Genomic DNA, 26166 nt, shown 5'->3' with positions numbered 1-26166 from the left:
AATGACTCCTACTGACCTTTTCTGATTCCGTTTATAAGTTGATTCTAAGAAAGTCTTATTCACAAATAACCCAAAAAATAGGCAAGTACAGAAGAAACGTAAAAATTTCCATGATAATTTGTCATTTCCTTCATTTGTCCTTACTCCACTCTCTGTGCCAATTTTCCATGAATTACATAGACAAACTTTCGATAATGTTAGAGCTCTTAGGATAAGCCCTCAATTTTCCTTTACTTTTTGTGACATAACTATTATTTCTTGTTGAATTTTTGAAAAATACCTACATTGCTTTTAATTTCTTAGGTATACTTCCTGAGTCAGAGTTCAGTGTTCCATTCACTGTAAAAATTCAGTAATCGCTTATTGATTGATTATCTCAAAAGAGGAAGCGTCCAAAGTAGTGTAGCTGGATTTGAACCTGACTGAACGCCAGCTGACACTTAAATGTGCTGTGTGATCATCACCGTGTCACATGAACTTTCAGGGCCCAAGGTTTTTCAACTGTAAAATGAAGGGAATGGACTCAAATATCCATCTTGAGGTGTCTCATCCTCCATTATCTTGAATGTTTTGCTTAGTTTAATTGAGAGATTCAGCTGTTTTCCAGCCTGAGCAATGTTGCATCTGAATATCTGGGTTTATTAGCTAAATGTCAGAGCCCCTTCTTGTGCCAATGAAATGTACATAATTTAGACTGTAGCAGAAAAGGTCTACTTTACTATGACACTGGAACAGACTTTTCCCTATGCATCCCACTCACACCATCTCTGGTTGACTGAGACCAAGAGGCTTCCTGAGCAGGAAATGAAACCCTTACCTTGAGAATAGATCACAGTGGAATGGACACTTATGCCTGTGGGTTATGACTATAGAAAAATATACTGGGAATCTAAGGAGAGTGAATTAGAAATGCCAGAAGCCTCTTATACATTACCTGTTGAAATATTCCTACTCTTACTTTACTGAAGTGTGTTTTCTAACCTCCAAAGAAATGTCTGGCCATTTAGTGAAAACTATTATTTTTTTCGTTAAAAAAAACAATCCCACAATTTTATTTTCCCACAGAAAATTCTACCTTGGTACCATCATTACTATATGCCAGGAAGAAAAAACAAACCATATTCTTCAGAGCATTTTAACATGTGTGAGAACCTAGCATATTTCCTAAAAAAAATTCATTCTTTTGGCATATATTTGGGGAGGGGAAAAAATTATAATACAAAACCGTCACGGAGTTTTTGCTTCATAGCTACAATATATTTGACTTCTTTCCCTTTTGTTGTTAATTTATTCCTTTGGCCAAATTGACTTTTCTTTTTTTTAACATCCTTATTGGACTATAATTGCTTTACAAGGGTGCGTTAGTTTCTGCTTTATAACAAAGTGAATCAGCTATACATATACATATATCCCCATATCTCTTCCCTCTTGCATCTCCCTCCCACACTCCCTATCCCACCCTTTAGGTGGTCACAAAGCACCGAGCTGATATCCCTGTGCTATGCGGCTGCTTCCCACTAGCTACCTATTTTACAATTGGTAGTATATATAAGTTCATGCCACTCTATCATTTCGTCCCAGCTTACCCTTCCCCCTCCTTGTGTCCTCAAGTCCATTCTCTAGTAGATCTGCATCTTTATTCCTTTCCTGCGCCTAGGTTCTTCATAACCATTTTTTTTTTTTTTAGATTCCATATATATGTGTTACCTTATGGTATTTGTTTTTCTCTATCTGACTTACTTCATTCCATGTTACAGACTCTAGGTCCATCCACCTGACTACAAAAAACTCAGTTTCGTTTCTTTTTATGGCTGAGTAATATTCCATTGTATATATGTGCCACATCTTTATCCATTCATCTGTTGATGGACACTTAGGTTGCTTCCATGTCCTGGCTATTGTGAATTGAGCTGCAATGAACATTGTGTTACATGACTCCTTATGAATTATGGTTTTTTCAGGGTATATGCCCAGTAGTGAGATTGCTGGGTGGCATGGTAATTCTATTTTTAGTTTTTTTAAGGATCCTCCATACTGTTCTCCATAGTGACTGTATCAATTTACATTCCCACCAACAGTGCCAGAGGGTTCACTTTTCTCCAAACCCTCTCCAGCATTTACTGTTTGTAGATTTTTTGATGATGGCCATTCTGACTGGTGTGAGGTGATACCTCATTGTAGTATAGGTTTGCATTTCTCTAACGATTAATGATGTTGAGCATTCTTTCATGTGTTTCTTGGCAATCAGTATGTCGTCTTTGGAGAAATGTCTATTTAGGTTTTCTGCACATTTTTGGATTGGGTTGTTTGTTTTTCTAATATTGAGCTGCATGAGCTGCTTGTAAATTTTGGAGATTAATCCTTTGTCAGTTGTTTCATTTGCAAATAATTTCTCTCATTCTGAGGGTTGTCTTTTCATCTTGTTCATGGTTTCCTTTGCTATGCAAAAGCTTTTAAGTTTCATTAGGTCCCATTTGTTTTTGTTTTTGTATTCCATTTCTCTAGGAGGTGGGTCAAAAAGGATCTTGCTGTGATTTATATCATAGAGTGTTCTGCTTATGTTTTCATCTAAGGTCTTTAACCCATTTTGAGTTTATTTTTGTGTATGGTGTTAGGGAGTGTTCTAATTTCATTCTTTTACATATAGCTGTCTTGTTTTCCCAGCACCACTTATTGAAGAGGCTGTCTTTTCTCCATTGTGTATTCTTGCCACCTTTATCAAAGATAAGGTGACCATATGTGCGTGGGTATATCTCTGGGCTTTCTATCCTATTCCATTGATCTATATTTCTGTTTCTGTGCCAGTACCATACTATCTTGAGGACTGTAGCTTTGTAGTATAGTCTGAACTCAGGGAGCCTGATTCCTCCAGCTCCGTTTTTCTTTCTAAAGATTGCTTTGTCTATTCAGGGTCTGTTGTCTTTCCATACAAATTGTGAGATTTTTTTCTTCTAGTTCTGTGAAAAATGCCAGTGGTATATTGATAGGGATTGCATTGAATCTGTAGATTGCTTTGGGGAGTATAGTCATTTTCACAATGTTGATTCTTCCAATCCAAGAACATGGTATATCTCTCTATCTGTTGGTATCATCTTTAATTTCTTTCATCAGTGTCTTATAGTTTTCTGCATACAGGTCTTTTGTCTCCTTAGGTAGGTTTATTCCTACATATTTTATTCTGTTTGTTGCAATGGTAAATGGGAGTGTTTCCTTAATTTCTCTTTCACATTATTCATCATTATTGTATATGAATGCAACAGATTTGTGCATTAATTTTGTATCCCGCTACTTTACCAAATTCATTGATTAGCTCTAGTAGTCTTCTGGTAGCATCTTTAGGATTCTCTATGTATAGTATCATGTCATCTGCAATCAGTGACAGCTTTACTTTTTCTTTTCCTATTTGGATTCCTTTTATTTCTTTTTCTTCTGTGATTGCTGTGGCTAAAACTTCCACAACTATGTTGAATAATAGTGGTGAGAGTGGTCAACCTTCTCTTGTTCCTGATCTTAGTGGAAATGGTTTCAGTTTTTCACCATGAAGCACGATGTTGGCTCTGGGTTTGTCATATATGGCCTTTATAATGTTGAGGTAAGTTCCCTCTGTGCCTACTTTCTGGAGGGTTTTTATCATAAATGGGTGTTGAATTTTGTTGTAAGATTTCTCTGCATCTATTGTGATGAACATATGGTTTTTCTCCTTCAATTTGTTAATATGGTGCATCACGCTGATTGATTTGCGTATACTGAAGAATCCTTGCAATCCTGGGATAAACCCCACTTGATCATGGTGTATGATCTTTTTAATGTGCTGTTGGATTCTGTTTGCTACTATTTTTTGAGGATTTTGGCACGCATGATCATCAGTGATGTTGGCCTGTAGTTTGCTTTCTTTGTGGTATCTTTGTCTGATTTTGGTATAAGGGTGATGGTGGACTCACAGAATGATTTGGGAGTGTTCCTCCCTCTGCTTATTTTGGAAGAGTTTGAGAAGGATAGGTGTTAGCTCTTCTCTAAATGTTTGATAGAATTCGCCTGTGAAGCCATCTGGTCTTGGGCTTTTGTTTGTTGGAAGATTTTTCATCATAGTTTCAATTTCAGTGCTTGTGATTGGTCTGTTCATATTTTCTATTTCTTCCTGATTCAGTATCGGAAGATTGTGCATTTCTAAGAATTTGTGCATTTCTTCCAGGTTGTCCATTTTATTGGCATATAGTTGCTTGTAGTAATCTCTCATGATTCTTTTTATTTCTGCAGCGTCAGTTGTTACTTCTCCTTTTTCATATCTAATTCTATTGATTTGAGTCTTCTCCCTTTTTTTCTTGATGAGTCTGGGTAATGGTTTATCCATTTTGTTTAGCTTCTCAAAGAACCACCTTCTAGTTTTATTGATCTTTGCTATTGTTTCCTTCATTTCTTTTTCATTTATTTCTGATCTAATCTTTATGACTTCTTGCTTTCTGCTAACTTTGGGTTTTTTTTGGTCTTCTTTCTCTAATTGCTTTAGGTGTAAGGTTAGGTTGTTTATTTGAGATGTTTCTTGTTTCTTAAGGTAGGGTTGTATTGCTCTGAACTTCCCTCTTAGAACTGCTTTTCCTGCATCCCATAGCTTTTCGGTCATTGTGTTTTCATTGTCATTTGTTCCTAGGTATTTTTTGATTTCTTCAGTGATCTCTTGTATCACTAAGTAGTGTATTGTTTAGCCTCCATGTGTTTGTATTTTTTACAGATTTTTTGTGCTGTAATTGATATCTAGTCTCACAGTGTTGAGGTCAGAAAAGATACTTGATACACTTTCAGTTTAGTTATCTTTATCAAGCCTTGATTTTTGACCCAAGATATGATCTATCCTGGAGAATGTTCCATGAGCACTTGAGAAGAAAGTGTTTTCTGTTGTTTTTGGATGGAATGTCCTATAAATATCAATTAAGTCCATCTTGTTTAATGTATCATTTAAAGCTTGTGTTTCCTTATTTATTTTTCTTTTGAATGATCGTTCCATTTGTGAAAGTGGGGTGTTAAAGCCCCCTACTATGATTGTGTTACTGTTGATTTCCCTTTTATGGCTCTTAGCATTTGCCTTATGTATTGAGGTGCTCATATTGGGTGCATAAATATTTACAATTCTTATATATTCTTCTTGGATTGATCCCTTGATCATCATGTAGTGTCCTTCTTTTTCTTTTGTAATAGTCTTTGTTTTAAAGTCTGTTTTGTCTGATATGAGAATTGCTACTCCAGCTTTCTTTTGATTTCCATTTGTGTGGAATATCTTTTTCCATCCCCTCACTTTCAGTCTGTATGTGTCCCTAGGTCTGAAGTGGGTCTCTTGTAGACAGCATATATATGGGTCTTGTTTTTGTATCCATTCAGCCAGTCTGTGTCTTTTGGTTGGAGCATTTAATCCATTTACATTTAAGGTAATTATCAATATGTATGTTCCTATTACCATTTTCTTAATGGTTTTGGGTTTGTTATTGTAAGTCTTTTCCTTCTCTTGTGTTTCCTGCCTAGAGAAGTTCCTTTAGCATGTGTTGTAAAGCTGGTTCGGTGGTGCTGAATTCTCTTAGTATTTGCTTGTCTGTAAATATTTTAATTTGTCCATCGAATCTGAATGAGATCCTTGCTGGATAGAGTAATGTTGGTTGTAGGTTTTCCCCTTTCATCACTTTAAATATGTCCTGCCACTCCCTTCTGGCTTGCAGAGTTTCTGCTGAAAGATCAGCTGTTAACCTTATGGGGATTCCCTTGTATGTTATTTGTTGTTTTCCCTTGCTGCTTTTAGTATTTTTTCTTTGTATTTAATTTTTGATAGTTTGATTAATATGTGTCTTGGCATGTTTCTCCTTGGATTTATCTTGTATAGGACTCTCTGCACTTGCTGGACTTGATTAACTATTTCCTTTCCCATATTAGGGAAGTTTTCAACTATAATCTCTTCAAATATATTCTCAGTCCCTTTCCTTTCTGTTCTTCCTCTGGGACCCCTATAATTCAAATGTTGGTGTGTTTAGTGTTGTCCTAGAAGTCTCTGTGACTGTCCTCAATACTTTTCTTTTTTTTTTCTTTATTCTGCTTTGCAGTAGTTATTTGCACTATTTTATCTTCCAGGTCACTTATCTGTTCTTCTGCCTCAGTTATTCTGCTATTGATTACGTCTAGAGAATTTTTAATTTCATTTATTGTGTTGTTCATTATTGTTTGTTTGCTCTTTAGTTCTTCTAGGTCCTTGTTAAACGTTTCTTGTATTTTCTCCATTCTATTTCCAAGTTTTTAGACCACCTTTACTATCATTACTCTGAATTATTTTCCAGGTAGACTGCCTCTTTCCTCTTCATCTGTTTGGTCTGGTGGGTTTTTACCTTGCTCTTTCTTCAGCTGTGTGTTTCTCTGTCTTCTCATTTTGCTTAACTCTTGTGTTGAGATCTCCTTGTCTCAGGCTGCACGTTCGTAATTCCCTTTGTTTTTGGTGTCTGCCCCCAGTGGGTAAGATTGGTTCAGTTGGTTGTGTAGGCTTCCTGGGGGAGGGGACTGGTGCCTGTGTTCTGGTGTATGATGCTGGATCTTTTCTTTCTGGTGTGCAGGACCGCGTCTGATGGTGTGTTTTTGGGTGTTTGTGACCTTATTATGATTTTAGGCCGCCTCTCTGCTACTGGGTGGGGTTGTGCTCCTGTCATGCTGATGTTTGGCATAGGGTGTCCATCACTGTAGGTGCTGCTCATTGCATGGAAATGGTCTTGGCATTGAGATGGAGGTCTCTGGGAGAGCTTTTGCAGTTTGCTATTACGTGGACCTGGGAGGTCTCTGGTGGACCAACATCCTGAACTCAACTCTCCCACCTCAGAGGCCCAGGCCTGACACCCAGCCAGAGTACCAAGACCCTGTCAGCCACATAGCTCAGAAGAAAAGGGAGAAAAAAAATAAAGAAAGACAAAATTAAAATAAATTAAGTTATAAAAATAATTATTAAAGATTAAAAAAAATTAAAAAAAGAAAGGAAGAAAGAAGAGAGCAACCAAACCAAAAAACAAATCCACAATGATAACAAGCACTAAGAACTATACTAAAAACAAACAAACAAACAAACAAAAAACAGACCGATAGAACCCTAGGACAAATGCTAAAAGCAAAGCTATACAGACAAAATCACACACAGAAGCATACACATACACTCTCACAAAAAGAGAAAAAGGGAAAAAATATATAGTTTCTCCCAAAGTCCACCGCCTCAGTTTTGGGATATTTGTTGTCTATTCAGGTATTCCACAGATGCAGGGCACATCAAGTTGATGGTGGAGATTTAATCCGCTGCTCCTGAGGCTTCTGGGAGAGATTTCCCTTTCTCTTCATTGTTCGCACAACTCCTGGGGTTCAGCTTTGGATTTGGATCCGCCTCTACGTGTAGGTCGCCTCAGGGCACCTGTGCTTCGCTCAGACAGGACGGGGTTGAAGGAGCAGCTTATTTGGGGACTCTGGCTCATTCAGGCTGGGGGAGGGAGGGGTACGGATGCGGGGTGAGCCTGTGGCAGCAGAGGCCAGCAGGACGTTGCACCAGCCTGAGGCGCCGTGCGTTCTCCTAGGGAAGCTGTCCCTGGATCCCGGGACCCTGGCAGTGGCGGGCTGCACAGGCTCCCAGGAGGGGAGGTATGGATAGTGACCTGTGCTCGCACACAGGCTTCTTGGTGGCGGCAGCAGCAGCCTTAGCGTCTCATGCTTGTCTCTGGGGTCCGCGCTGTTAGCCACGGCTCACGCCCATCTCTGGAGCTCCTTTAACCGGCGCTCTTAATCCCCTCTCCTCGTGCACCCCGAAACAATGGTCTCTTGCCTCTTAGGCAGGTCCAGACCTTTTCCTGGACTCCCTCCTGGCTAGCCGTGGCCCACTAACCCCTTCAGGCTGTGTTCACACCGCCAACCCCAGTCCTCTCCCTGGGATCCGACCTCCGAAGCCGGAGCCTCAGCTCCCAGCCCCGCCCATCCTGGCAGGTGAGCAGACAAGCCTCTCGGGCTGGTGAGTGCCAGTCAGCACCGATCCTCTGTGCGGGAATCTCTCTGCTTTGCCCCCCGCACCCCTGTTGCTGTGCTCCCCTCCGTGGCTCCGAAGCTTCCCCACTCCGCCACCTGCAGTCTCTGCCCGCGAAGGGGTTTCTAGTGTGTGGAAACCGTTCCTCCTTCACGGCTCCCTACCACTGGTGCAGGTCCCGTCCCTATTCTTTTGTCTCTGTTTATTCTTCTTTTTGCCCTACCCAGGTACGTAGGGAGTTTCTTGCCTTTTGGGAAGTCTGAGGTCTTTTGCCAGCGTTCAGTAGGTGTTCTGTAGGAGTTGTTCTACATGTAGATGTATTTCTCATATATTTGTGGGGAGGAAGGTGATCTCCACATCTTACTCTTCCGCCATCTTGAAGGTCTCTCCAAATTGACTTTTAATGCTAAACTTGCTTTGGGATTTGTTGGGTTAAGATTGACAGTGTTCAACTTACTTGTCTTATTAAAGACACTTTTGCTCATTAACTGGTATAGACATCTTGCTTGTGTTGCTAAATCTTTCTCCGTCTAGAAAACTTACTCTTTGGAAAGATTAAATAAGTAAGGAAACTGTAACAGAGAACAAACTTTCCTCTTTAAAATAGTATCTTAGAGTTAAAACCAAAATTTTAACCATAGAATGCAATGGAGAGTTTCCACTGTAAGTAATGTTTGAAGATCCAATCCTGTTTTCTGAGACCACTAGTATTATTTTCATAAGGAATAAGATATTCTCTTTACACTTAAATTTATGCATTTGACCTTCTCCCATAAAAGATTATTTGTTTAATACTTAGACAAAGGTAGTAAGGAATTAGTTTCACTTCAAATAACTGTCCTGCACAGCACTGACCTGATAACTTGGTTACTGAAAGCCACAGGTCTGGGCTATTAACAATTAACTAAGGTAAGCTGCAATTGTGAGGGGTGATAAGAATGACCTTGTTTAATAATACAGTTCACAGGTGAGCAACGAAGTTTATGTAGCTCTAGGCTTAGAATAAGTTCTAAATAAGCCCTAACATGTACATGCACACAAAAATGGCAGTGTTCACCAACTTTATTCTAATATTTTATCAGAAATTTTATTATTCTATGGTGGGATCATAAGGAAGTTTATTTTGCATGCTCAGATTTGATAAAATAATATCATCCAACTTACTTCCTTATATGTACTGAAGTAAGTCATTGTGAAATGATTTCAGGAACACTGTCTTTTAAATTTCATATCACATCTGAAATGTTTAGTTTTCAGAAGATATTATATCCCAACAATCGTTTTGCATTCCACAGTAAGTATTCAAGAAAGCATTTCAAACCATCCTAAGCATGTGTTCTTACTACTACTGAAAATGGAAAAATCATAAATATTGCATTTGTTCAATGAGCAAATAAAATTGTCTAATCTGTTGTTTCCTTTTTTCTTTTGTTGAGCAATTAGATATTTTAAACTATAGTAATGATTTTTCACTGCAGAAAATATAAATGAAAAAAATTATTTGCAGTTTGAGAAATAAAAATGTGAGAATTTAGTCTTCCAATGACTCACATGAACAAATATGCAAGGGCCCTCAGCTCGATGACTGACCCATGCACCAGGAGCTCCATGTTCTGTGCTGACTGGGGATTTGCAGGGTTCAAGAGAAGACAGGCAAATTAAGACATCTGCTGGTACCCTACACAACTCTTAAAACATTGACTTAAGCAGGTTTCTGCACCCCCACTTACTATGCTTTGGGTGCTCTGTTTACCTCCAAGTAGGGGATCGAGTAAAGCAGGATCCTAAACATTATTTCCAATGGAACTATTTTTTGGTTGAATTGCTATCACCAACATGAGGAACATTCGTGCCCCACAAATACAGTTTGGGGAATGCTGGGCTGTAGATCTGTGTTTGGGTGGAAGTAAGCAATATTCTTGTGGTAGTTAAATCCATGAGACTACACGAGGTGGCTCACAGGCAAAAGACAGAACAAGAACTTTGCAGAAGAACACCACAAGTTCCAGGACAGGCAGAATATTATATTGAGTTTATTATGCATGCCATAGACTCACAGAATTGTTAAATTAGAAGTAAGAACAGAGATCATTTAGTTCAACTTCCTCACTTCAGAGCTAGGGAAATTAAGAACTGAGGAATTAGGTGACTTATTTAAAGTTACACAGCTTGGTTCCTGTTTGCTAGTTGAAATCAGGAGAGAAAATATATTCGCCTAAGGAAACTTGCTCTAAACAAAAGCAGCAACTTCGGGTCACAAGTCATTAAAGTACGTTAAAATTAATTTCTTAATATAGAAGATGAAGGAATCCACTGGGCTTCTTCCTTCCTTCATGTAATTTTTTTTTAATTTATCTATTTTTGGCTGTGTTGGGTCTTCGTTCTGCGGCAGGCTTTCTTTAGTTGCACTGGGCAGGGGCTACTCTTCGTTGCAGTGTGCGGGCTTCTCACTGCGGTGGCTTCTCTTGTTGCAGAGCATGGGCTCTAGGCGCGTGGGCTTCAGTAGTTGTGGCATGCAGGCTCAGTAGTTGCATCTCACGGGCTCTAGAGCAGAGGCTCAGTAGTTGTGGCGCACGGGCTTAGTTGCTCTGTTGCATGTGGGATCTTCCTGGACAGAGCTTGAACCCGTGTCCCCGGCACTGGCAGGTGGATTCTTAACCACTGTGCCACCCGGGAAGCCCCCCTCCATGTAATTTTTGATAATGAGGAAGGAATGTTTTGAGTGGACAAAGTAGACCAAACCCTGGTCGGAAGCAACCACACAATGATAGTTCTCATGACAGTGATAAGAAGAGAAAGAAAAAGAGAAAATTCCTGTGGTTTGTAGTTTTATGTGGCCTTTTGTTGTTTCATTTGAGAGTGATGAATACAGAAAAAAAAATAGAGTAAGTTCTTTTTATTCCTCTTGACTCCTCAACAGCTCAAGTTATCTAATATAAGTGGAGTGTTTTTACTCTTTAGTAAAAGACTTTGTGTATGTTGGCCTAGAATAATTCAAAATGATATAATACACCTTCTAGCAGCATTTCACACTCATTTTTTTAAAATTTATTTATTTATTTTTGGCTGTGTTGGGTCTTCGTTTCTGTGCGAGGGCTTTCTCTAGTTGCGGTGAGCGGGGGCCACTCTTCATTGCGGTGCGCAGGCCTCTCACTGTCGCAGCCTCTCTTGTTGCGGAGCACAGGCTCCAGACGCGCAGGCCCAGTAGTTGTGGCTCACGGGCCCAGTTGCTCCGCGGCATGTGGGATCCTCCCAGACCGGGGCTCGAACCCGTGTCCCCTGCATTGGCAGACGGATTCTCAACCACTGCACCACCAGGGAAGCCCCCACACTCATTTTTTATGCTAAAAAATAACAAAAAATGGCAACTTTTTTAACACACTCTTAAAAGAACTATATTTTTGGAGCTGCAGGAAATCTAGTTTCTTGTCCTCACGGTTAACAGTGTTTGCTCATATGAAACAGGCCACTGAACCTCTAATTGCTTAACAACTGTACCTTTGATCTGTTCTCATTTTCTATCTAATTAAATGAAAATGTTATTTCAGATTATAAGCCAATGAAACGAGGTGTCATTTTTCTACCCTTCTCCACATCTTCCCTTTTAACTAGAGCAGGTGCCATAATGGATATTCAATATAAATGCCTATAAAGTAGAGATAACAATAATATCTCCCTCAATCTTATTGACAGGCTTCATTGAGATAATATACGTGACCATTCTTTGTAAAGAGTACAGCACTATTTATACATCATGGATGATGATGATTATTATTACTAGTGTTAACATTGCAATTTACAAGACAGTGCTCCAAACACGGAATGGGGGATATTAAAAAAGAATCAGGATATTTATAAAGCTAGGTTTGCAACTCTTAGCACACGATAATCCTTCAAAAAATTTGCTGAATTAAATATAAAATCAATAGAGAACAAATGCAACACAGTGGAATGTGGGTACAGAATAACGGATGAGTAAAAGCCTCATGAAATTAATGTGGAAAGTGAGTAGTAAGATAATTTTTTAAAAAGTGAGAGACCTTGATTCATAATTTGATGGAGAAGATAACATAAGAAAAGTAGTTTTGATGAAATCAAAAATGTCAGGAGTGATTCTGAGCAGGGAACTATGATTGTAATGTGATCAAGGAATTAGGCAATAATTAAAGTATCATAATCAGGGCGGGTATTTATTTGTGAGGGTGATGAAGTTGGAAACTTTTCTATATAGAGAGAGAAGAAAAAAGAGGTGAGATAATCCAGGATTTAGAAAGAGGCAGTTCTGTTCGACACAACTGTCGCAGTGAAGCAATCTTTGCTTCACTTTAAAGATATCTTTTGGACTTCCTGGCAGTCCAGCGGTTAAGACGCCGAGCTTCCAGTGCAGGGGATGTGGGTTCAATCCCTGGTCGGGGAACTAAGATCCCGCATGCTGTGCAGCCCCCTCAAAAAAATATCAGCTTAATGTATCTGTATTAAAAATATTCTCCAGTCTAATCTCTCCCTTCAACTCCAGAATTAGACATCTAGTTATTTAGCACCCATGCTTGCATGACTAATATAAGCCTCAAAATTAACAGGTCTGGGAATGAACTGTTGCTTCCCTGCACCCAAAACCTTGGCTCCCCGGGTCTTCCCCATCTCAGCCAATAGCAACACCTTTCATTTAAGCTAACATGCTTGGATCGTTTTTAACTCCTTTGTTTTGCTCATACCTCAAATCCAAACCATCAGCAAATTCTCTCAGCTTTCCTATCAAAATATATCCTAAAACCGTGAATTCACCATTTCTCACAATTCCTACAGTTCTGTGCTAGTAAAACCCACAAAATGCAACAGATTCTTAAATGGCCTCTGTGCTTTCTCCTTTGCCCTACGACAGTCTGTAATCCAGTTGGCAGTTATTTTTGTTTGTTTTGTATTGAAGTATAGTTGCTATACAATATTATATGTTACAAGTGTACAATATAGTGATTCACAACTTTTAAAGCTTATAATCCATTTATAGTTGTTATAAAATGTTGGCTGTATTCCGCATGTTGCACAATATATCCTTGTAGCTTATTTTATACCTAATAGTTTGTACCTCTTACTCCCCTACCCCTGTGTTTCCCCTCCCCGCTTCTCTCTCCCCACTGGTAATCAAATTTTGCCCGTTGCAGCAACATGGATGGACTTGGAGGGCATTATGCTAAGTGAAATAACATCAGACAGAGAAAGGCAAACACTGTATGATATCACTTACATTTGGAATGTAAAAAATACCGCAAACTAGTGAATATAATCAAAAAGAATGACTCACCTGGGAATTTTCACGCTTGCTTTTCCTTCTGTCTGGCACACCCTTCCCCCAGATGGTCACAGGCTTCCTTCCAATCTCTGCTCAAATGTCACTCCTTCAGAAACGTCTTCTCTGACATCTCATTTAAATATTACCCTTAAGCATTCTCTGTCCTTTTACTCAGCTTTATTTCTCTTCATTGCAATTATCACTACAGACCTCACCCTATTTAGACATTGTGTGTTTGCATGTAGCGTGTCTCCTCCACTATAAATTAAGTGCGTGAGGCGTGTCATCTGTCTTACTACTGAGTCCCAAGAACCAGTGCCTGGAATATAATGGACACTCCATAGATGTTTGCATATAACGTTTATTAGTCCCTAGAACCCTGGTTTTTTTCTTCGAGCTAATATGTATTTGACATTTGTGATTTTTACCTATGATCATCACCTGAAGAAGAAAAAGACTAACTGAATTCTGCAACTTTTCGACAATACTCTTGAGGCACACTTTCAGCTCCTCAGGAGGGCTCTGTACTATAGAAGTGAGTCATTACCTGCCCCCAGCACACACACTTCTAAGAGAAGCCAGTCTCTATACCACTGCAGACGGGCATTTAGAGCAAGGTTCTGTGCCATGTGAACCTGAGGGCCTGCCCCAGCTTATTGGCTTAGCTGTGGTCAACAGGTTCCTGGTCATCCCACACGCACCACCTGGCTTGCAAAAATGAGCAGAATCAATCATATTCATGCCTTGAGAGTTTAGAAATAGGAAACTGTGAGATTGAAGTAATTAGCTGAGCTGAACAATCTTAGGAGATGGGGAGCCGAAGCAGCCGTTCTAGGTCTTCTGCAGGTACAAGACAGAGCAGGGTAATGAGCAAGAGTGCTCAGAGGTGCCAAGATTCCCTGTGTGAGCTGCCAGGGAAGTCCTAAGAGGGAGACAGAGAAGAGGACACCTTCACAATTCAGCTCCAGACTGTGTGTATCTTGAAAATAAATAACCCCCCTCTTTCTTGAAGTATTTGGGTAGACCACTTTTCTCTGAACCCGATAGAACCATGACATAATCTGCCTAATTACAGACTAAGGACTGCAAAAGATACAATATCATACATAGCATTCTTTTGCTCTCAACCAAGGGCAATTACAGGTTAAGTGGCAGTGTCTTTTTTTTTAATTAATTTTTAATGGAGTATAGTTACATTACAATGTTGTTAGTTTCTGCAGTACAGTAAAGTGAATCAGCTATACGTATACGTATATCCCCTCTTTTTTGCATTTCCTTCCCATTTAGATCACCACAGAGTATTGAGTAGAGTTTCCTGTGCTATACAGTGGATTCTCATTAGTTATCTGTTTTATACATAGTAGTGTATATGTCAATCCCAATCTCCCAGTTCATCCCTCCCCTCTTCCGCCCTTGGTATCCATGTTTGTTCTCTGTGTCTGTAGGTAGCAGTGTTTTGATGATGGTCTGTGAAGCTCGTGCAGCTTCATCTTTATCCATAGTCACACAGGCACTTTACCTACCTTCTCCTTGCATGTGAAGTTAGATGTTTTATTCACCTTATAAAAATATAATGAAATCAACTGCCAATAAAAGTTCTAGGGATGAAGGTCTGAATTGGAATCTCTCGGCTACTTGCTGCCTTAAGCCATTTTTCCCTAGGTTAGCTTTCAATTAGCAAAGCAAAATATAGGTTTAAAGCAATTATCTGGATAATTCAAGCAAAAACATTGCTTTGACTTAAATTGCCTGAATAATTGTAAGTTAATCATCTCTTCTCTGTTGACTTCCTCTCAAGTGAATTGTCCAGGCAGTAGAGACAAAGCATGGTGGTAGCTTAAGTTACCCAGGTAATGACATGCTTGCTTTACTCCACCTAGTCAACAAGACCTGGCTATGATGTAAAGAACACCAGTGGAGAAATGACAGGAAGTGACAGCTAAGGCCAGCCCTATCAACGGGAGGTGAATCAGGCATTGGACAAAAACCAAGAAGGTTTTATTAGGGAACACAAGATGTGTGGGGCACCAGGGACAGCCCAGGTGGGCAGACCTGCCTCCCTGCAAGGCCACTTGATGAGTAAGGGAGTGGAGGTGGGGAAGGACAAGTCTGATGATGACAAATCCTCATACATGGGAGATGCTTGGGGAATAAAATGGCCTTCCAAACCCCCAAACAGTCACTATGTAGTATGTTCAGCTGTTGATTAAAGAGAAGAATTTTTAAAATTTTAGGAACTTGAAGTCCAACGTAATATCACTCCAGTGCCTTATACATCAGATAATTTGAAATGTACTGTTAGTAAAATTACATCCAACAAACTAAAAGCTCAAAGAAATACTCCCCACCATTATCTTATTTTTATAGACTTATTTTTAAAGTGTGATTTCCTCAATTAAACTCTCTCTAATTCTAATGCTAGCTACAGGGGGGAAAAATTAAGAGGTGACCTTTTAAATAAGAACCTAGAGGCAAGACGGGAATAAAGATGCAGACCTACTAGAGAATGGACTTGAGGATAGGAGGAGGGGAAGGGGAAGCTGGGACAAAGTGAGAGAGTGGCATGGACATATATACACTACCAAACGTAAAATAGATAGCTAGTGGGAAGCAGCTGCATAGCACAGGGAGATCAGCTCAGTGCTTTGTGACCACCTAAAGGGGTGGGATAGGGAGGGTGGGAGGGAGGGAGACGCAAGAGGGAAGAGATATGGGGACATATGTGTATGTATAACTGATTCACTTTGTTATAAAGCAGAAACTGACACACCATTGTAAAGCAATTATACTCTAATAAAGATGTTAAAAAATTAAAAAAATAAAATAAAAATTGAATAAATAAATAATCTGAGCTGTGCTAAATCAACAGTGACTCCATTTCCAGAACTGAGGGAATTCATGAAGTAATGACTCTCTATCTCTATTGCTTTAAATCCATCTGCCAGTAAAGTAATTTCTGCTGAAAGGCTGTCCTGTGAGCTATGGGACATCTACGTTGTGAAGGTTATAATCAAATTATCGTTTAAGGTTTATGGATGTATCATATTCATTCAGCAAACCTTTATTGTCCGCCTATAATGTGAGAGGCAATGTGCTTTCACACATATTATCTCATGCTTTTATTTGCACCACAGAGCAAGTGATATATTATCCTTGTATTTCACCGTAGACTACTTTACTTTCAATTCCCAAAGCTGTAGCTTCTATATTAAAATAAAAAAAGAAATCAAAACAGGATAGGATATAAAGGGAATCAGTATTCAGATATAGTCTACACTGTCAAAAAACGGTTTTCTCTTCTATACTATTAGTATGTTGGTATAAAATGTCAAGCTTTCCCTTTTACTAAAAATTCTGACTCTATCTCATTATTATCATTAAATAAATAATACAATTTTTATATTATCAGTGGTGGTAATTATTATTTATAATGTTACCTAAGTCTTTTTTCTTACCTTTCATGTGTCAAATGAATCTTCCTGACTATGTTGGCAACAGATCTGCTTTTGTGAAAGAATGATTCTGTGAAAGAAAATCTGAAATACATGGTTAAGAGAGTGGTTTGGAATTACTTGAGTTTCAGTTTTGATTTGTAAGAATCATTTCTGCCTTAATTTTTAGGTATATTGTAGATTATAGAATACATGGAACTATGACAAATTACTCCATATAATGTAGACCTGTTTCCTCCTCTTTAATTGATTGGTCTAAATTACCAATATTACTTAACTTGTATTTTAGAACACATATATTCATATTTGAAGACTCAAATTTGTAATTTCTGTTCCTGGTTAATGCACACCAGGTCAGATACGGATACTATGTGAATTGCCCAAGGTCATGCAAACTGCTTCTATAGGCTGGCAGTGAGGGCTTATCAGAACAAATCAGCAAGGCACAGCGCAGCTTTGAGTTTACGTAAGAGGAGACAGAAGGATACAAATAATTGATGTGCCTAATCAGGTAAGGGATCAGCTCTAGAAACCACACTGCTCTGTATAAACAGCATGTTTTTGCTCAGATGTCTGCCTTGATCATTTCCCCCCCACCCTTTTTTTTTTTTGCAGTACACGGGCCTCTCACTGTTGTGGCCTCTCCCGTTGTGGAGCACAGGATCCAGACGCGCAGGCTCAGCGGCCATGGCTCACGGGCCCAGCCGCTCCGCGGCATGTGGGATCTTCCCAGACCGGGGCACGAACCCGTGTCCCCTGAATCGGCAGGCGGACTCTCAACCACTGCGCCACCAGGGAAGCCCTTCCCCCTTTTTTGTTCAAGGAGTTTAAAACCTTCAGGCTGATGGATCCCAGGAAAGAAGTCAAATGGGCTGTAGGAACTACTTGGTGGTTCGGTTACTAATACCACAACAGCAGTTACACTCAATTAGATGCCACTGAATTGGCAGTTTTTAGTGGCTCTCTTAAAAAGTGTGTGTGTGTGTGTCTATATTTCCTCTCTCTCTCTCTCTCATTTCTTATGTGGTCACACTCTGCAGTTGACACTTATACTGGCCCCTAGAATTTTTGGTACATCGTATGATAATGTCAACGTTTTTCCTTGAGGCCATTCTGAGAAGTTTATTAGAAGGCCTTCCCGTGTGCATTTGGTTGAATTTGGCTCTGCTTAGATACCTGTTTGTTCTTAGATTTTTTTTTAAACTGCTACGTATGTTGGAAGGGAAGTTGGATGACATTTTATTTATTTTAAGTTGTCTTTTTGTTTCCCCTAGAGCAGCAAAAGGAAGGATGTTTTTGAGAATAATCTTTTTTTAGTTACTGATTTCTACAAGGAAAAGCTTTTTCATATATTTGAATAATTCCTTTTGTAAAACAGACTAACTTTGAAATACAGCTGCTATATGCACTTAATTGACTACTTGACACAGCAATTTTCTACTCTATAGGGTGTCCCAGTGCTACAGACTACCATATAAAATGATTTTCAAAGTGAATTGAAAACCTACGGAATTCTTGGAATGATTTGAAAATTACCTTTCCCTTTTTTAACTTTTACATTGAAAAATATTGTGTGACAATCTGACAAAAGTAAACTTGAAGCTGAATTTTATATCTTAGATATGTGATGGATGGTACCTTTGTGTTATTGTTGTTGTAGTCTATATACAACAACATAAACTTTCTTTTCCTTTGTTCACCATCTTTAGATATTTACTGAGTACCTGCCGTGTGCAAGGCACTGACCTGGTACACAGAAGTATACAAAGGACATAACATGTAGTTCCAAACTGCAGTGAATATATCATCTGTTATGTAATATAAACTATGGATACAAACACTTTGCCTTCCAAACCCCAAAATAATGTACAATCTGAGTACAGAGGAGGAAAGATAACTTCTTTCTTTATTGAAGTTTAGTTGATTTGCAACACTGTGTTAGTTTTAGGTGTACAGCAAAGTGATTCAGTTATGTATGTATGTGTTTTTATCAAATTGTTTTCCATTATAGGTCCTTACAAGATATTGAATATAGTTCCCTGTGCTATACAGTAGGACCTTGTTGTTTATCTGTTTTATAAATAGTAGTGTGTATCTGTTAATCTGCTACCCCTAATTTATCCCTTGCCCCTTGCCCCTTTGGTAACCATAAGTTTGTTTTCTATGTCTGTGAGTCTGTTTCTGTTCTGTAAATAAATTCATTTGTATTGGGCTTCCCTGGTGGTGCAGTGGTTGAGAGTCTGCCTGCCGATGCAGGGGACACAGGTTCGTGCTCCGGTCCGGGAAGATCCCACATGCCGCAGAGCGGCTGGGCCTGTGAGCCATGGCCGCTGGGCCTGCGCGTCCGGAGCCTGTGCTCCGCAACGGGAGAGGCCACAACAGTGAGAGGCCCGCGTACCGCAAAAAAAAAAAAATTCATTTGTATTATTTTTGATTCCACATATAAGTGATATCATATAATATTTGTCTTTATCTGATTTACTTCGCTTAGTATAATATTCTGTAAGTCCATCCATGTTGCTGCAAATGACATTATTTCATTCTTTTTTATGGCTGAGTAATGTTCTATTGTGTATACATACCACATCTTTATCCATTCATCTGTTGGTGGACACTTAGTTTGCTTCCATATCTTGGCTATTGTAAATAGTACTGCTGTGAACATTGGGGAGCATGTATGAAAGATAACTTCTAAATAAGGGATCTGAAGAACACTTCCAGAGTGGAAGAGCAGATGATATTTGAGGGAGAGGATGTTTAGGACTTCCACATGTGAGATTAAAGGTTGGAAATCTGAGACAAAGAACGTGACCAAAGTGAAGAAAACACAGGATGCAAAACTCACCAGGAAGTCTGCCACTTTGATGAAACCATAGAATAACGATGTAATAGTAGAAGGATCGAAGATGAACCAAGATTCAATTGTAGTAGGTCTTGACTGTCAATCAGAAGAGGCAGTTTGTTATTCGGTGGGTAATGGGATTTAAGTAAAAAACAATAATAACACAAACAAATATCTTTGCTCAAGAAAAATCAGATGATGAGAATTGGATAAATCAAAATGTAGGGCTTCCCTGGTGGTGCAGTGGTTGAGAATCTGCCTGCCGATGCAGGGGACACGGGTTCAAGCCCTGGTCTGGGAAGATCCCACATGCCGCGGAGCAACTGGGCCTGTGAGCCACAACTACTGAGCCTGCGCGTCTGGAGCCTGTGCTCCGCAACAAGAGAGGCCACGATAGTGAGAGGCCCGCACACAGCGATGAAGAGTGGCCCCCGCTTGCTTCAACTGGAGAAAGCCCTCGCACAGACACGAAGACCCAACACAGCCAAAAATAAATAAATAATAATTAAAAATGAATATCTGCTTATAAAAAATAATGTAAAAATAATAATGTGTAATAATGTATTACTGTTGCTATAATTGTTATTGTTAGAGAGGAACATTGTCCCATACCTTCTCTTTCTGGGGAGAAGGAGCAAAGTGTGGAAGAAAAGCAAGGTAGATTGAATTCAGAACAGAATTAAACCAAGAGCAGAATGAAATGAGAAAAAGATTTTGAATTTTAAAATAGCAATGAAGATATGTTAGGGGATAGAAATCCCAATCCGAATCAACTTAGAGAAAAGTGTATTAGATCACGTAACTGAAAGTTCTGGAACAAAGCAAGTGTCATCAGGCCCTAGTCTGCCTTTCAGCTTTGTTCTTGTCTATATATTGGTTTTATTCTCAAGCACAGTGTGATTCCAACATAGCTGCTTGTAGCTACAGACCCACATCTTCCCATGACCAAAGCTGGTGGAAAGGAATATCTTCTCTTCCCCAACACCTGATGAAAGTATCAGGCCCTGATTCACACTGACCTGAGTCGGGTCAGTGTACATCTCAGAAACATTAACTAAAGCCAAACAAGCAAAGAGACAGCCAAACACCTTTGGATCTGACAGCCCAGAATTGCCCTGTTTCTCAGAGACCTGTTCTACTTCTTTGGAATGAGCACCTGGTACCCTGCTGACAATGGGTACCTGCTCCTTAGCCATAGCTGAGTAGATAAAGACATTCTTCTGACCCAAGCTGAGCTGATCAGAATCTGTCTCCAGGAATTTGGATTCAAAATGTCTCTGCATGTGCCTAAAAGTAAGGATTTATAGAATCTGTAGCAGAGGGAGTCCATGTACTTTTAGAAGCAGACATAGTCGATAAAACAGGAAGAGTAAAATTAATGTGCAGAGAGAGAAAAAGATAAAGAGACCATGTACCTCAAGAAAAAAAAAAAAGAAGAAGAAGATCTTGAGAAAGTCTTAGTCCCACAGAGCATTCAGAGCCTAGTTCCTGCCCCTTCTAAAAGCCCAGCTATATAGCCTGCAGCTGCATAGGTCTCAGACATCCTTGTGTGCTTTTTGATGAATACACACGGGCTCCAATATCATAATCCTCCCCTTCCTTTTATTTTCTTAAGATATTTGTAGTTTTTTTTAAATTTGCAAACAAAAAACATGCACAAAACCAGAAACGAAATAGGGCTTAAGTCAGCCACTCATTCATATATCTGAATAAACTGCAGTGGTTCCTAGAAGCAGTAAATGAAGAAAGTACAATGAAATGTCTTGCCAGATATAGAATGGCTTAAAGGTCTGAAGCTAAAGAGGAGAGGAGGCTAAGAATAACAAAGAGGAAAGGCTAATTATCTCACTAGTAGAGGAAAAGTCATTTGCACATTCTGCTTTACAGTGACTTCTGTCTGCAGGGATCAAAGTTGTCAGCTATGGCATTTTAGAATATGAATGATTTAATCACAACATCTTACAGTTGAGATTTGGGATTTTTTTTTTTAATGTGCTTGTTTTTGAGGTAAAAGGAAAGGGTTTCTGAATGCATCCTTAATTACAAAGTTCAAAACAGAATTTGGTACCTTTCCAGCCCTATTCACGACTAAACCCCAAGGCCATTTCAAGATGATACCTCAGTCAAAGAAGTAATGCTGTTGGTCTATTGTCATTCTTAGATCTTGGGAGCATTAAGTAATCTGGGCAGCCTGGTTAGGATGCCATTAACTCCTGTGTAGTTTGATTCAGTAGGTCAGATATGTGGCCAAAAATCTACATTTTTAACAAATATTCCAACTGATTCTGACTCAGGGGTCCCTGAGCCAAGCCCTGAGAATTCTCATTCTGGGAGTAATTATCACTGATCTTGAGTAGGCAGTTTGGGACAGCAGATTAAACACTGACCTGTACGTCAGAAGTCACGACTTTTCTGAGGCTGTTTCTTCAGACTAAGAAATATTAATTCTATCCTTACCCATTTCAGTTATTGTCAAGTTAAAATAGTATAATAAAGTATGATTACAATATTCTTTGTTCACCATTTATGTTGCAGATCCCGTGAGTGAAAGCATTCTTATTCCATGGGAAAGTGCCCTGAATATCAAAGTACTCCTTAGCTGCAATTGTCAACAGGTATGAACTAGACAGCAAAACTAAATGTCTTCAGGGTGATTACAAAAGCTCTCTTTGTTTTGATATGAATTGGGTTTCCTTTCTCAAGACCTCATTCTTTCTCAGTGGCCAAGGGTTAACAAAATCATGACATTTCCAGTTATTCTTTTCTCTTTTAGTTCAAAGCTTCACTTCCTTTGGGTAAATATTCAGTCAAATTCAAGTATTATTATTTCCATCACTATCCACAGCGTGTTACGTCCCCCTGTCTTAAGGCCTTCACCCCCTGTTCTCACTTCTCTTTTTATAGGCCCTTTGTGTCCCTTTCTACCACAGCTACAGGTAGGAAAAGAGGAGTGGTCTTATGTAATTGACCTCCCTCAAGGAGAGGCATTGCATATCTGGTCTGTGCAGTTCTTTTGTCTTCTGCTGTTACTGTTGAACTTTAGTCAGTGTCTGGGACGAGCAGTATCCCAGCTCGCTTTCAGCCTGAACAGCATCCGAAGGTGGTCTCAGCAAATGAATCATTCTCTTTCTGCAGATCCCCATCTGGACCCCAGTGCAGGGAAGCATGGCTGCCTCCCTCAAAATCCAGATGGAGTTCCAGGCTGTCTCTAGTGAGAGAGCTCTCTTTCTGCATGGTATCCCCATGTAGTGGTGGAGAAATGACTCACTCTTCCAGAGTCTTTCACAGGCTATCTTAGGCCTATTGGAAACCTCTGAATCTCTGCCAGGCCAAACTCAGTTCTAAGGGAAACTGGGGATTGTCCTTGCTGTCTCCCACCATGTTACAGCTCTCCCCAAGTTCTGCGCTATCCACATTCCCAAATTGCTACACTTATCTGTAGACAGGTTTCACTGCCAAGCCAACATCACCAAACTTGATTCCGTTATAAACAGAATAGCCTCCCTAATGTTCAGCAATGTCCTTAGTGGCCCCCATGTTAAGAGGAGACGTGTCGAGTATACCCCTCATACCAGGACCAAGTTCCATTCTTCAACTTTCTTCTTTGTTGCTTCTCTCTTTTTCCTTAGCTAAGTTGTCTTTTTATTTCTTGCTGTAATCAAATAAAAGGAACTAATTTTGCCTCATCCACTTGGTTTGAATCATAGGCTTTCAACACCAGTGACACCAGTGTGGGGTATTAGTAACATTTGGCGTTTTGGAATTCAGTCTCTTTTATTCTCAGCTGCGTACTATCTCATGGGAATCCACACATTTTTACTTTGGTCACCAGATGAGACAAACAGCATGCTTATTTCTTAAAAACAACAACAACAAATAATAACAAATGATAAAACCTATAGACACCGCCTATGTTTTCAAAGCATTTACAATTTTTTAACATCTTTATTGGAGTATAGCTGCTTTACAGTGGTGTGTTAATTTCTGCTTTATAACAAAGTGAATCAGCTGTACGTATACATATATCCCCATATCCCCTCCCTCTTGTGTCTCCCTCCCACCCTCCCTATCCCACCCCTCCAGGCGGTCACAAAGCACCGAGCTGATCTCCCTGTGCTATGCGGCTGCTTCCCACTAGCTATCTATTTTACATTTGGTAGTGTATATATGTATGTCAATGCCACTCTCTCACTTCATCCCAGCTTGCCCTTCCCCCTCCCCATGTCCTCAAGTCCATTCTCTACATCTGTGTCTTTATTCCTGTCCTGCCCCTAGGTTCATTAGAACCTTTTTTTTTTTTTAGTTTCCATATACATGTGTTAGCATATGGTATTTGTTTTTCTCTTTCTGACTTACTTCACTCTGTATCACAATATATTTTAGTTTGTCTTTTACCATCATTTTTGTATCAGCAGTGCTTACCACAATAACTCGAACTTTGTAGAGGCTCCTAAGACTTTTTTAAATAATTAATTTACCAATATGTTAATTGCATTAAGACAAGTGCAGTTATTAATAAAATATCACATCAAAGATTTATCATGGGGTTGGCAATCAGAGAAGAAAAAGAAATAAAAGGAATCCAGATTGGAAAAGAAGAAGTAAAACTGTCACTGTTTGCAGGTGACATGATACTATATATAGAAAATCCTAAAGATACAACCAGAAAACTACTAGAGCTCATCAATGAATTTGGTAAAGTTGCAGGATACAAAATTAATACACAGTAATCTCTTGCATTTCTATACACTAACAACCAAAGATCAGAAAGAGAAATCAAGGAAACAATCCCACTTACCATCGCATCAAAAAGAATAAAATACCTAGGAATAAACCTACCTAAGGAGACAAAAAACCTGTACTCTGAAAACTATAAGACGCTGATGAAGGAAATCAAAGATGACACAAACAAATGGGAAGATATACCATGTTCTTGGATTACAAGAATCAATATTGTCAAAATGACTATGCTACCCATGGTAATCTACAGATTCAATGCAATCCCTATCAAATTACCAATGGCATTTTTTGCAGATCTAGAACAAAAAATTCTTAAAGTTTGTATGGAAACACAAAAGACCCCAAATAGCCAAAGCAATCACTGATCCTGGTCAGTGAGTAGCCTCCTTCTCTGGTGGCAAAGGCACAATTATAATCAATGTGATAAGTGTTATATGGGACCTACAAAGTGCTATGGGGAGAAAGAGAGGTAAGTCCTACTTAAGAAAGCCAAAATAACATGTACACAAAGAGTGGATTTAAAGATGAGTAAGAGTTTGCAAGACAGTGACAGTTACAGCATGTACCAACCTAAGGAGTAGATTAAAAACCTAAGCTGCCTAAGGACCAGTGGGGTCTGGTGTGACTGGAGCATGTTTTATGTCAATTGTGGTAGGAGATAAGGGTAATGCTAAAACTACTAAGCTTTTAGAAGACACTGAAAAACATCTTCATAAATTTGAGTTTTGGGAAGACATTCTTAGTATGAATAAACTATTAGCCATAATTTTTTAATGAAAATTGGATTGCAGTAAAATTAAGACTTCTACTTATCAAAATACACTGTTAAAAAGTGAAATGGCAAGCAATAAGCTGGAAGAAGAATTTTTTAGTCAATACATATGACAAGGGACAAGTATCCAGAATATATAAATAATCCATAAAAAGGAATAATAAAAGAAAAGTGGTATCTAGAACATGTAAAGAATTCCTACAAAACAATAATAAATAAATAAAACCCTATATTAAATGGGCAAAAGATACTTCACAAAAGAAGATACATGAATGGCCAGTAAGTATATTAAATTATGTCCAATATTATTATTGGACATAATTATGTCCAATTGGACATATTATTTTGGGCATATTATGTTGGACATATTATGTTGGACATATTATGTCCAATATTATTATCAGGGAAATAAAAATTAAAACTAAATGAGATGCCATTTGCTTCCCACTCAAATGGCTAAAATTTTAAAACGAGGTCAGTGCCAAATATTGGCAAGATTTGGAACAATGGGAACACATTTACCATCTTGGACACCTTTTTGTTTTATGTGTTTTTCTTTTGTTTTGTTTTCTTAATTACACATACCTTTACCAGATATGCCTGCAATTTCACTCCTAGTATCTGCACAAGAGAAATGAAAACACATGTCCATGAAAACAATTCCACTAGAATGTTCACATCAGTTTTGTTCATAATAGCACAAACGTGGAAACAACTCCATTCCCACCAACAGACACATGGATTAACAAATTATGGTGTAATCATTCAAGGGAAGATCACTCAGCATTTTTTAAAAAATGAAGTAAATTAGCCCTCTTCAAAATACTTACTAATAACAAAGTGAAAACTAATAATTTTGCCGAAGAAAACACTAACAGACAGCAACTTAACCAGGTATCCAATGTAAGCATCACAAGTCATGGGGCAGAGTGACAGCGTGAGCCTCCCCGTAGGATGTACTGGGAAGGATACATCATCATCCCCATGACATTCCTGCCAAAAACCGCATAGCCTGAATTTAATAATGAGGAAATATCAGACAACCCAAAC

At 39.0% G+C, this 26166-nt stretch overlaps 1 long non-coding RNA gene across 2 annotated transcripts in view; it reads left to right on the top strand.

The window, feature by feature from the left end:
- LOC307175208 overlaps window positions 1-26166 on the top strand; it is a 367514-nt gene that overhangs the window by 310950 nt on the left and 30398 nt on the right. For both annotated transcript variants that reach the window (XR_013824265.1, XR_013824266.1), the window contains exon 4: window positions 22140-22219. This is a non-coding gene — a long non-coding RNA (uncharacterized lncRNA). The remainder of the gene's footprint in view (window positions 1-22139; window positions 22220-26166) is intronic.

This window comes from Stenella coeruleoalba, assembly GCF_951394435.1.
Source record: "Stenella coeruleoalba genome assembly, chromosome: 16".
Classification (NCBI taxonomy): domain Eukaryota; kingdom Metazoa; phylum Chordata; class Mammalia; order Artiodactyla; family Delphinidae; genus Stenella; species Stenella coeruleoalba.
Note: the sequence above shows the minus strand (reverse complement) of the source record. Positions and strands in the feature narration are given on the sequence as shown.